General features: G+C 41.9%; 1 non-coding gene across 1 annotated transcript; it reads right to left on the bottom strand.

Annotated features, from left to right (window-relative positions):
* Positions 1–11,192: 11,192 nt before the first annotated feature.
* LOC131217926 (small nucleolar RNA R71) lies at positions 11,193–11,299 on the bottom strand. The gene has a single exon (XR_009157510.1). It is a non-coding gene; the product is annotated as a small nucleolar RNA R71 (small nucleolar RNA).
* Between the last annotated feature and the right edge of the window lie 624 nt (positions 11,300–11,923).

Raw genomic sequence — 11,923 nt, 5'->3', positions numbered from 1 at the left:
AATTGTTCATCATCAATCATCCATTCGCTACAAGAACTTTTGTCGCATCACTTTCCTGTCAATGATGTTACAGTGAAAATCTCCAATGATTTCCTAATTTAGGTGCCCACATTGGCGGTAGGTCAGCTTTCCTTTTAAGTTTCAGTGATGCTGTGTGGAATAGCCAATGAGTGAAGAAACATTAGAGATATGAACTCTTCTGGTGGGTATGGGCCACCATGTCCCACCTTCTCAACACCAATGTGCCCACTTCAAAGGGGATGAGAGTGAGAAATTGCAAGTCAAGGAAATAAAAGAGGGTGTAGGCCATATCCTCGTTTTCATTACACATCAAAATGCTTAGGAATTTCGCACGCTTCTTGCATAAATTTCCATGTTTCTATTTGAGGGGATTCGCATGTAAGAATAGAATGATGCCACAATTTTGGCACACGTGTGAATGTAACATGTGTTTCGTATCAAGGACACTCATCTATGAACATGCTCTAGTCCAAAAATCAAAATGATCAACTCATTGGGCAGGCTGCTAGCATACCTTGACATTATGAATCGTCCTTTTGTCAATACATGTGGCCCATCTAATGAGTGAACTGGTATGCTTTTGGACCGGATGCTGATTGCATACTAACTCAGTACCTCTAGTGTATTCAGCAAACTCCGAATCTAATCCATTCGTTTTTCCAGTTCATCTTAAGGCATGAGTCTAAAATCCTGTTGGGGATTGGTCTGCGAAATCACACAAGATGGATCTAGGATAACAATCTAATAGCACCAAGCACACACAAGAGAACGCAAAGATTTAACGTGGAAAAACTTTTTAGGAAAAAACCATGACACAAAGTGTCACGCCCCGAACTCGGAAACCGGGCTCACAAAATTCCCGATCGCCGAATCCGGCGCCCGACAGCCTCTGTAGAACCCCATTTTCGGATCCCGGCACCCATTCACCAGGTTCCGATCCTGGGATACTACAAGGAGGATTTCAAATCATCAGTCTGATTCATAATGAGCATAACAAAAGCATAACCCACAACTAATAACCACAAGAACACCACCACAAAATCCACTATGATCAAAAACTTTTGAGTACAATGCGACTGAAGGGGAAAATACAATGTAATAAAAGAAACAAAACTCCAGAAGCTTGGCTGCACGCTCCAACTACAGCGAGACTATGGCTGCGACTGCGTCCTGGCGTCACCTGCACGCATCAATCGTGCATAAGCTTATGGAAAGCTTAGAGGGTGGTGTAAGTGTGTGCGCAATATAAACGTGCTTAAAATGCAAGGTCAGAGTGATGCGGAAACATGGTAATGAGCACATGAATGCAATCAGCCGTACCAAGGCTATACGGTGCAAGATATGAATGCTATCGGCCATAACACGGCCATGCGATGCAAGATGCAACTCAAGCATGCCAATCCTCATCATGTATCAGTACAGTTCTCATTCTGGATAATCACCGGGGTTCAATACACTCCAAATGGCACTGTCGCTCTCCTAGCCACACAGTCCAAGTAAGCGTAAGAAACCTCACTATCCGCCTGGCCAATAGTCTGCCAATACCTATCCGGCATGTCGATAGCGGACCCATTCGCGAGCTGGTCAAACTCAGCCTAGTATTGCCCCCTACCCTCGGGCGAGTAAGGCCACACCCCTTTCCAACCGACCACGACACAGTGGGAGACGCGGCCTCCTGGTATTCAGCCCTCGTGCGCTCATATATCCACTCGGTCTCGACATTGGAGTCATCCTCTGGTACCATCGGGTTTAGAAATTTTCACCCAGGGACGTCTATGGCGCCCGTATGCTAGAACCAAATATTTTCAGTTTCCAATCCTGCCATCCACGATGTGTCTGTGGAGGCTATAGCCCTGATGTGGCTAGGGCATACAGTAACTACAATCACACAAATACAAGTGCATGAATCACACTATCAGTCATGCAACAGCCCTGTATAGACCATGCACTTATATGAAGCAACTCCGCCTATCAGGGAGCCCATAAACAGTCTATCCAAAGGTATATGCTATGATCGGTCACTCCTCACATCAGGCATACATATGGTGCGAATGATCATGAATCATGGATCTATACTAAACATGAATAAAGAGATGAGTTCTAGGTATAATGGAGATGGGCCTAGACGGCCTACTTACCACAAGTTTGGGCCTATCAGTGGGCCTTAGGGAGAGCTATAATGCGGACATTTAACCAACATTATCAATGTGACGTCAAACCAACATCACTCCTAAGGAATGGCCTTCCATGAATCACATATTGTAATGGACCTATTTACATCTTATTGGGCCTCGTCCCAACGGCCTTAGGTTCATTAAGTGGGCTGCCTCATATGGGCCTTATATAAGTCAAGTGGGCCGCATCAATGGCCTCATGTACATTGCAATGGGTCATACTCCATGGGCCTTTGAAAACATCACAATGGGTCTCGTAACATGGGCCTTAATATATCAGAGTGGGCCTCGACAACGGGCCACCAATACGTCGAATGGGCCTAATCTCATGGGCCTTATATATATATATCAAGGTGGGCCTTCCCAACTGCCAGAAATACATCAATATGGCTCCATCACATGGGCCTAGGGCCCACCATAATATTTATTTGAAATTCAACCTATTCATAAGGTCACGGGACCAGGGGGCCCACCAGGATGTTTATTTGCCATGCAACCCGTGGATAGGGTCACGTGGGCCTAGCCCACGGTAATATTTATTTGCCAGCCAACCTGTTTGTAAGGTCACGTGGACCTGGGGGTCCACTGTAATGTGATTTGCAAATCCAGTCCACCCATCATGTGTGTCCCACCTGGTTGACCATCCAAACCAAGTTTCAACCGCATCCAAATTTCAGGTCGGCCCCACCAAATAATTTTATATGTTTTAGGCATATATTCACATGATTTTTGGATGGTGTGGCCCACTTGAGATCAGTATACGGCCGATTTTTGGGGACAGACCGTAATCAAAGGGGACCCATCAAATGCTCGGTGTTGATGATCGAAACTCATCACCGTGGGGGCCCACAGCTGGAGCCGTGAGGCCCCTGCTTTAAAAATTTGATTATTATTATTATTATTATTTTTTTGTTTTGGGGCCCACCGAGATGTGATTCACAATCTAGCCCACCCATTATGTGTATCCCACTGTTCTACCCGTCCAGAACTAGTTTCACCTGCATCCAAACTTCAGGTGAGCCCCACCGAGTACGTTTATGATCTGGCATGTCTTTACATAGTTTTTAGATGGTATGGCCCATCTGATGATCAGATCGCCTTAAAATTTTTGGCTCAACGCCTAAAGAAGACTGGAGAATAGATTGGACGGTGTGGATCACATACATACATCAAGGTGGGGCCTGCATGAGCAGTCCACTAAAAAGTAACTTTTTCTTCTTTTTTGGTAGCCATGCCGTACGCCTACGTCCAGCGTCTCTGGACGTTGGACGATTTGGATAAACACTGCCTCACGGTGGGTCCCACGCGTGAGTGGCCCATGTTCATCAAGGTAGGTCCCACATGATCATGGCCTACCATATATATAAATATTAATAAAATATTATAATATATCATTTACTCTAAATAGGGGGGGTGGATCTCTCCTAAAATGAGTTGGCCCACCTTATTTGATGGATGGAGTAGATTTAATATATTGGTGGGGCCCACTTCATTCTAAGGAAGAGAGAAAGAGAGGGAAAGAGAGAGAAATGGAGAGAGATACACGGTGAGATAGAGGAGGGACCCCGCCACTATGGGCCCTCCATTTCATACATGCATACATCAAATGGGTCCCACCACATGTGGCCCAAAAAAAATAGGAGAAATGATGGTGGATCACCCACCTTATCTTCCTTCTCCTTGCTCCCTTAGCTTCAAATGCACCTTGCCTATGCCTTGGATGGTGGATGATGGGGGATTAATGGTGTGGATGAGAGATGGGAGGGTGTAGATGGATGATGGAAGGTGGACCACACTTGAGAGGGAGATGGGAGCTTGGACGTATGAGGCTTGGGGTTGAGTTGCTTGGAGATTTGAGAAATGAGAGAGAGAGAGGAGATATGGATGGGTGAGGTGTGATGGGTGATGGTTTGGTTTGAAAAGTTGAAAAAGGGGTATGGTGGATGTTGAAAATGGGAAAAAGAGGAGTGGTGAGTGGAAAGAGAGTAGATTCTTTGAAAAAAAAGGGGATGGGGTGATGTACTTGATGTATGGGATGCATTAAATGTTGATTGATGGGACTTATTGCGTAGAGATTTCCTCGAAATCCGCAACGCGCGGTGTTTCTTCGGAATAAACGCTGATCGGCATCTTCTTGCCTGGGTATCGGTTCGGTGCGCAAGTCACGGTGTTGGAACCGCGGCGACAACGCGGTCGCTATGATACAACTTTTGGATCAAGCCGACGTCGGTGCGCGGGACCTGGCTTAGGATCGTGCGCAAACATCGAATACGGTGCGAAGGTTGCCAGAATTTGACCGGAAGGACCGCGGAAGCTAACAGAATGGTACGGATTAGGATACGGGTCTTACACAAAGCGATAGAAATCCACTATGAAAGCATAAATTACAAAGAGAAAAGACTTGCCCGATTCGAATAACCTCGAATCTCAACATTACTACACCCTTTGAAAGAACCCCTTCTAAAAACTGTTTGGAATAGTTTAGAAAACCTTAGCATGTTTTAGAATGACCCTAGGAGTCCTATTTATAGATTAGGAAACCCCACTTTCATACCAACTTGGAATAGTCCGGAAACCACCTCAAATTACGTAGTCCGTGCGTAGTCTGTGTAACCTTCGACTGGTCGGGCTAGTCAAAGGGCACCTTCGACTGGTCAAAGATCTCAGAAATTCTAAAACACATTGTAGCTAGATTTTGAGCCAAACTTTCTCTGGGCTAGTCAAACTTTTTAGATTTAAGACATCTGTTAATCAACAATCTCCATCATGTCTTTAATCTTCAAACGTGTAGCTTCGTGCCCTTGTCTCTTATCTCTGCGTCGTATCATATCTTCAATCAATGTTTCTCGTGCACACTCCATCTTTCTTTTACACTATCGACAAGCTCAAAGAAGTTACACAGAACTTAAACTTCTTTGTAAGAATGACCTTGGTGAGCATGTTTGCCGGATTCATGTTAGCGCGAATCTTCTCCAGTGTTACACCTCCTTCCTCAAGCATCTATCAGATAAAATGGTGATGAACATCAATGTGTTTAGTACGTGAGTGATAAACAGTATTTTTAGCTAAATTGATAGCACTCTCACTATCATAATTAATTGGCACGGCCTCCTGCTGAAGTCCCAACTGATTTATCATGCCTCTTAACCAAATAGCTTCCTTAAATGCTTTCATCACTGTCATATATTTTTCTTTGGTTGTGGATAGAGCCAACACAACTGAAGCTTCGACATCCAACTAATTGCTCCACCCGCTAGTACAAACGAGTAACTTGAAGTCGACTTTCTGGAATCCATACTGCGTGCGTAATCTGAATCCACATAGCCTACCAACTTTGTCCCTCTCTTCCAAAAAGTTAAGACGTAGTCTTTTATACCTTGAATATATCGAAGTAGCCATTTTACTATTCCTCAATGTTGCTTGCTAGGGTTTGACATGTATCTACTCACAACACCGTCTGTCTGCGAAATATCTGGTCTTGTACAGTCCCCGACATATATTAAACTGCTAATCACATTCGAATAAGTCACGTGAGACATAACATGCTTTTCCTCATTTAATTTCAGACATTGTTCTTAGGAAAGCTTAAAGTGAATTGTGTGGGGAACGCTCACTGGCTTTGCCTGGTCCATCCCATACTTGATCAGGACCTTTTTAAGGTATTCTTCCTATTATAACTAAAGCCTACTTCTCTTCCTATCTCTATGAATATCTATGCCAAGAACCCTCTTTGCAGTCCCCAGATCTATCATATCGAATGTCCCTGATAACTGAGTCTTCAATATGTCGATTTCAGACATATCATGATAGGCGATCAACATATCATCAATATACAATACTAGGATGATGAATTTGCCAACACGTAGTGTCTTGTAATAGACATAGTGATTGTATTCATTCCGAGTAAATTTTTTACTCAACATTAAATAATCAAATTTCTTATACCATGGCCTAGGCGACTGTTTCAGGCCATACAATGACCTTATTAACCTACAAACCTTTTTCTCTACTCCTTTAACTTCGTAGCCCTCTGGTTACTTCATGAAGATCTATTCTTCCAACTACCCATACAGGAATGTAGTCATGACATCCATCTGTTCTAGCTCAAAATCATATTGGGCAACTAGCGCCAACACGAATATTATGGATACTTGCTTAACCATCAGTGCAAATATCTCTGTGAAGTCAATTCCTTCTCTCTAAGCATATCTCTTCACTACCAGCCTCGCTTTGTATCTATTCTATTTTCTTTTGAATAATCATTTGTATCCGATTGCTTTTCGGTCCACTGAAAGCTCCACCAGCTCCCATATGTAGTTTTTGTGCAACAAGTCCATCTCATTATCCATAACCGCTTTTCACTTTTCTACATCAAACTCATCAAGAGCCTCCTGAATAGTTGATGGGTCCCCCTTATATGTAATGAGGGCATATGCGATATTAGAGTCGTCCTTGTATCTTGCCCGTAACCTGTGATCACGCGGTGGGTTCCTTCTCACATGTAGTTGCTCCACCTGCTCCTGTACTTCTGTCTGCGCATCTGTCTCTGCTTGAGTATCATCTGTGTCAATCTGGATGTCTATGAACAACTTTTTTGGTTCCTCTTGCTCCTCTTGATCATTCTTGTGGAATAGGAAACTTTCATTGAACCTGACGTCACGGCTAATAATGACATTGCATGTGACCTTGTCGAATAACTTATAACCTTTCACACCAATACCATAGCCAATAAAGATGTACTTTTTGGCTCTATGGTCTATCTTATCTCTCTCAACTGACGTTATATGAGAGTAAGCCTCACAACTAAATATGCACAGATCTGAGTAGTCCAGCTTATGACCACTCCATACTTCCTTTGGGATTTTACATTTAATTGTCATAGACGGGGATTGATTCACCAAGTAGCAAGCTATGTTAACGGCCTCAGTTTATAAGTCCTTGCCTAACGTAGCATTACTTAATATGCATCAGGCCGTCTCTAAGAAAGTCTGATTCATCCGCTCAGCCACACCATTTTGTTCGGGCATGTGGCACATTGTGTTGTGCCTAATGATCCCATCATCCTGTTGAGGGTCAAATATTTCATATCATACCCCAATTATTATTTGGTTTTATGAACATGATAATGCTTAACGTCCTATTTTAATCATGTTTTTATTGCAAGGTGAATTTAAGAGCTTGGACTGAAAAGGGTGCTAAAAGATGGATTTGATGCTCAAGAATCACCAAGGTAAGGGACGAATCTTAGGGGACCGAGATCGAAGAATTCACTCGCCAAAGATCCGAGAAAATAAAGTAACTGAAGACGAAAAAGCCTGAAAATCATCCCGAATGCAAAATCACAGGGTTCTCACCATCCGTCTGGCTCGAAACTTTATGTTTGGCCTAAGGATCTTAAAGTAACCATACATGTAAAATTTCAGCCATTAGATCTTTGTGGAAGTGGCCCAATGGAAAGATCAGCCATAAAATCACCAATTTGGGGACCGCTTGACCTCTGGATATGCTTCAATTTTGGACTTAACCACTTAAATTAGATGGGGGAAGTGGATGAACAGGATGGATTTCCCAAACCATCAAGGTGGGACCCACTTTACGTGATTGGGAGTGCACAGAAGCTATGCACTCGCCGTGCACCGAATCAATTAAGTCAGTCAGCATGCGCTGATCCAACTTGATTTCAAAAATTAAAATGCCCGCCCGCGTAACAGCAAACAGGGGCTGCTGACGGATGCAGATGGCTCATCATATCAGCCAAAATGGATGATCTGGACCGTCTATTCGAAGTGGAATGAGCCAACAACCAAGACCTAGGTGATAAATTTTCAAAAGACAGTGAGGATGGGTTCTCAGCCGTTCAAACGCAGGATAGACGGCAGTGAGAGAATTCTGTGGGCCACACTGAAACCAATCCAAAACCGTCCATTCACGACTGGTTTTTCAAGGGAAATTCAATGGGCGGAGTGGATTTCTCCACCAGCGTTGATCAGGGGCCCATCGATCATCACCGCGCAAGTTTTTGTGCAGGCTGTGCGTTCGAGAAAGCCGGCCACTATGGGCCGTTGTGTGATCTTGATCACGGTCGGATCAATGATCTAGACCATCCTAAAGCCAGAGAAGGGGGTGTTGACCCTATCCAAGATGTCATTTTACTTAAGAGGAGCAATCTGTCCTCCCAAACCAGATCGAATACAGCTGTTGTGGATTTTCTTACGCAGAACAGAGGTGCGCGGTTTGTGCGATTTGGCATGCGTAAAGAAGGTCAGTGACCGACCTAACATGTTATAAAAGGAGGAGATAAGAGCTGAGAAGGGGGATCTGAACGTATGAAGTGCAAAGGCAGAGAGAGAGAGCGTGGAGACGGCAGTTGTTAAAAGAGTTCTTCCCTCCCTTCTTTGTTTGTTTTGTTTATGTTGTTTTGTTTAAGAGATTTTTAGTCAATCGTGTCTATGATCAGCTAAACCTCTTAGCTAGGGCTAAGAGGTAAAGCTTGTAGCGTGATGGGTTAATTTATAGGGCTTTGATTCATGTTGATGAACCCTCATTGATTCTTGTTTGATTATAAGAAATACTTTCAGTTTTTAATGATTGGTTGTGACTTAAATTATAATGAATCTGCGATAGCTTTGAGTATGTTATTTTCATTATTTGAGATTGTGAGTTAGGAGATCCTGTTGTTCACTATTGTCTCCTGGGCATGGTTGGATGATGGAATCCTCTCTAACCTTCACAATTATTTCAGATTGGTGGTGGATAGGTAATTTTTGTTGTTTACTCTGTCTCATGGGCATAGTTTTGTAATGGAATCAATTCTAGTTCACCTACCTTTCATCCATTGAGAACTAGGTCAAATGAAGTTCAGATTTGGATTTTAATGAATTATCTTCCAATTGGATGAAGATAGGACTCTGATTCCGGTTGTTTTCTTGAATCAAGCATAGATCTCCCTGATCTATACAAGGGGATCCTTGGAAACCCTAGTTTCCCACCTTTGAATTTTGCAAGTTTTAGTTAAAGTAATTCACCATTATTCTCTTAAATTTTCCTGATTTAGATACATCTTCTTCTAGTTCTAGTTCTAGTTACTTTCAGAATATGTATAAGGTTCAGTCCCTGTGGATTTGACTTCGGTCTTACTAAGATTATTACTACATTGCAACCCTATACTTAGGGTGGTGAACAAGTTTTTGATGCCGTTGCCACTGATTGACGGTTGCGTTTTTCTGAGATTAGCTAGTTTAGAATTAGGTTAAAATTAGGGTTTTCTAATTTTAGGTTTAGGTTTTTTGTTTGATTTTTTTAGAAACTAACCTAACTTTTCTATTTTATAGGATTCTGATATATACTTTCTAAATTGGTAATCTCTCTCTAATTTTTTCTACTTTTTTTTTTTAAAATTTTTAGGATTAGGGTTTTATTTTCTATTTTTAGAAGCTTTCTATTTCTACGATTTCTCTTATTTTTAGTAACTAACATACTTTCTAATTCTAGGTTTAGAACTTTCCTAATCAGTTTTTAGAAACTTTCTATTTTTGGTTTTTAGAAAATTTCCCTTTTTTAGAAACTAGTTTACTTTCTATTTTTCGAAACTGTTGTTTTGTTTTGTTTTGCAGGTTTTTAATGTAGGAACTTCTAATTTGGTATTTCCAACTCTTTTCTCTTTATTCATAGATTTCTATTTCTTTTCTTTTTTAGGTTTAGGATAGAATCTGAGATTGAGGACTGCGAGTGTTTCATGCTCAAATGAGTCCGTGACAGCACTTGACGTCTCTTGACTGAAGGAGGATTGGTTGAGGGTAGGGCTGAAAGTCGGGCGGGTTGGGTCGGGTTGGTGCTTAACCCTAACCCAACCCAAGGTTCCTATACCTCAACCCCAACCCAACCCAACCCAATCTCAGGTTGGGAATTCTCAACCCAAGCCCTACCCAAACGGGCTTGGTCAGGTTGATCGGGTTAGTCGGGTATATACATGCTAATATTTTCGTTATTACATTAGTTTATTATATTTCAATATAGGACTTATTTTTTGTATCTATAATTTTATTAATTATATATGTGATTATTCATTACAAAGAACTTTATTTTTTCTTTTGAAAAACAAGCTAAAATATAAGACAACTACTCCTTTAAAAGTCATGTAGCATAGCACAAAGTCTATTTGGGAGAGAGAAATCTGGCAAATCTTGTTAGCTTGAATCCTTGGAAATGACACGGACAAATGAGACTCGACATCACTAGTGTGCCTTCGATACAAACGATCCACAGTCAATTATAATTTATAAGTAACTTATATATTAATTGGGTTCGGGTTGGGTCGGGCAACCTAAGACCTCAACCCGAGCCCAACCCAAGTTTTATCGGGTTGGTGTTCGTATAGCCCAAGCTTAAGATCGGACCTGAAATATCCTGCCCGAGCCCAACCTAATGTTGGGTTGGTCATGGGTCGGTTAGGTTGAACCTGCCCAACTTTCAGCCCTAGTTGAGGGGTTAACTATCCATCGTAGGACTAGACACCATTCGAAATCCTCGAAGTTAATTGAGGTTATGGCTGCAAATCAACTGGTCAATCAACCAGAAGGACAACCTCAACCTCGGGTTGGGGAAGTCCAGGATGAGAATGAGGTGCATCAAGCACCCCCGCCTCGTACTTTATGAGATTATTTACAATTGACGGGGGTGAGTACGCCCTCATGCATGGTTTTTCCAAAGAACACGGGACACATGGATATCAAGCCAGGAGTGATCCAACTCCTTGTAAAATTTCATGGGCTTGAATATGAAAATCCATATTTACACTTAAAAGAGTTTGATGAGATCATAGTCACTCTATATTTTCCTAATGTGTCTGACGACATGGTCAGGTTGAAACTCTTTCCTTTTTCTTTGAAAGAGAAAGCTAAGACGTGGTTGCATTCACTACGTCCTCAATCTATTGGTAAATGGAATGACATGACAAGGGAGTTCATAAAGAAAATTTTCTCATACCATAAAACTAACACCCTTAGAAAGTCGATTATGAACTTCACCCAAAGGGAAGATGAAACATTCTTCCAGTGTTGGGAGCAGTTCAAGGATCTTGTCAGTTCATGCCCACAACATGGTTTTGAAACGTAGTGCATCATGAACTTTTTCTATGATGGACTGACATCTCCCATGCACCAATTAGTTGAGACAATGTGTAATAGGGAATTCATGAATAAAGATGTCGATGAGGTATGGGACTACTTTGATAAGCTTGTTGAAAACACACAATCATGAGACATCTCTCCAAAACCAAGCACCATGTCTAGGCCGACTCAATCCAAGGAAAGGGGTGGAATGTATCTCCTGAAAGAGGACGATGATATCAGTACTAAAGTACCTAATCTCATTAGGAAACTTGAGGCCATGAAATTAAAGAAGGATAAGACTAAGGAAACTGTTTGCAACATTCACACAACTGAAAATTGTCCAACAATACCTGCCTTTCAAGTGGTGTTGAATGAGCAATCCAATGCCGTGAACAATTACCAAAGTCCTTTCAATGGACCTACCTCCAATACATTCAATCCTAGTTGGAGAAATCATCCAAACTTCTTGGAGGAATGGAAAGAGTGCTACCCCTCAAGGTTTCTTCAATCAAATTCCACATCAAGAGAAACCTCAAGAGGACCCGGTTCTAAAACATCTTCAAAAGTAAGAGTTTTTTAATCAGGGTATGCTATAAGCCTTTCAAGACCTTACAAAAT

The sequence above is a fragment of the Magnolia sinica genome, chromosome 10 (assembly GCF_029962835.1).
Source record: "Magnolia sinica isolate HGM2019 chromosome 10, MsV1, whole genome shotgun sequence".
NCBI classification, from domain to species: domain Eukaryota; kingdom Viridiplantae; phylum Streptophyta; class Magnoliopsida; order Magnoliales; family Magnoliaceae; genus Magnolia; species Magnolia sinica.
This window is presented reverse-complemented; position numbering and strand designations above follow the sequence as displayed.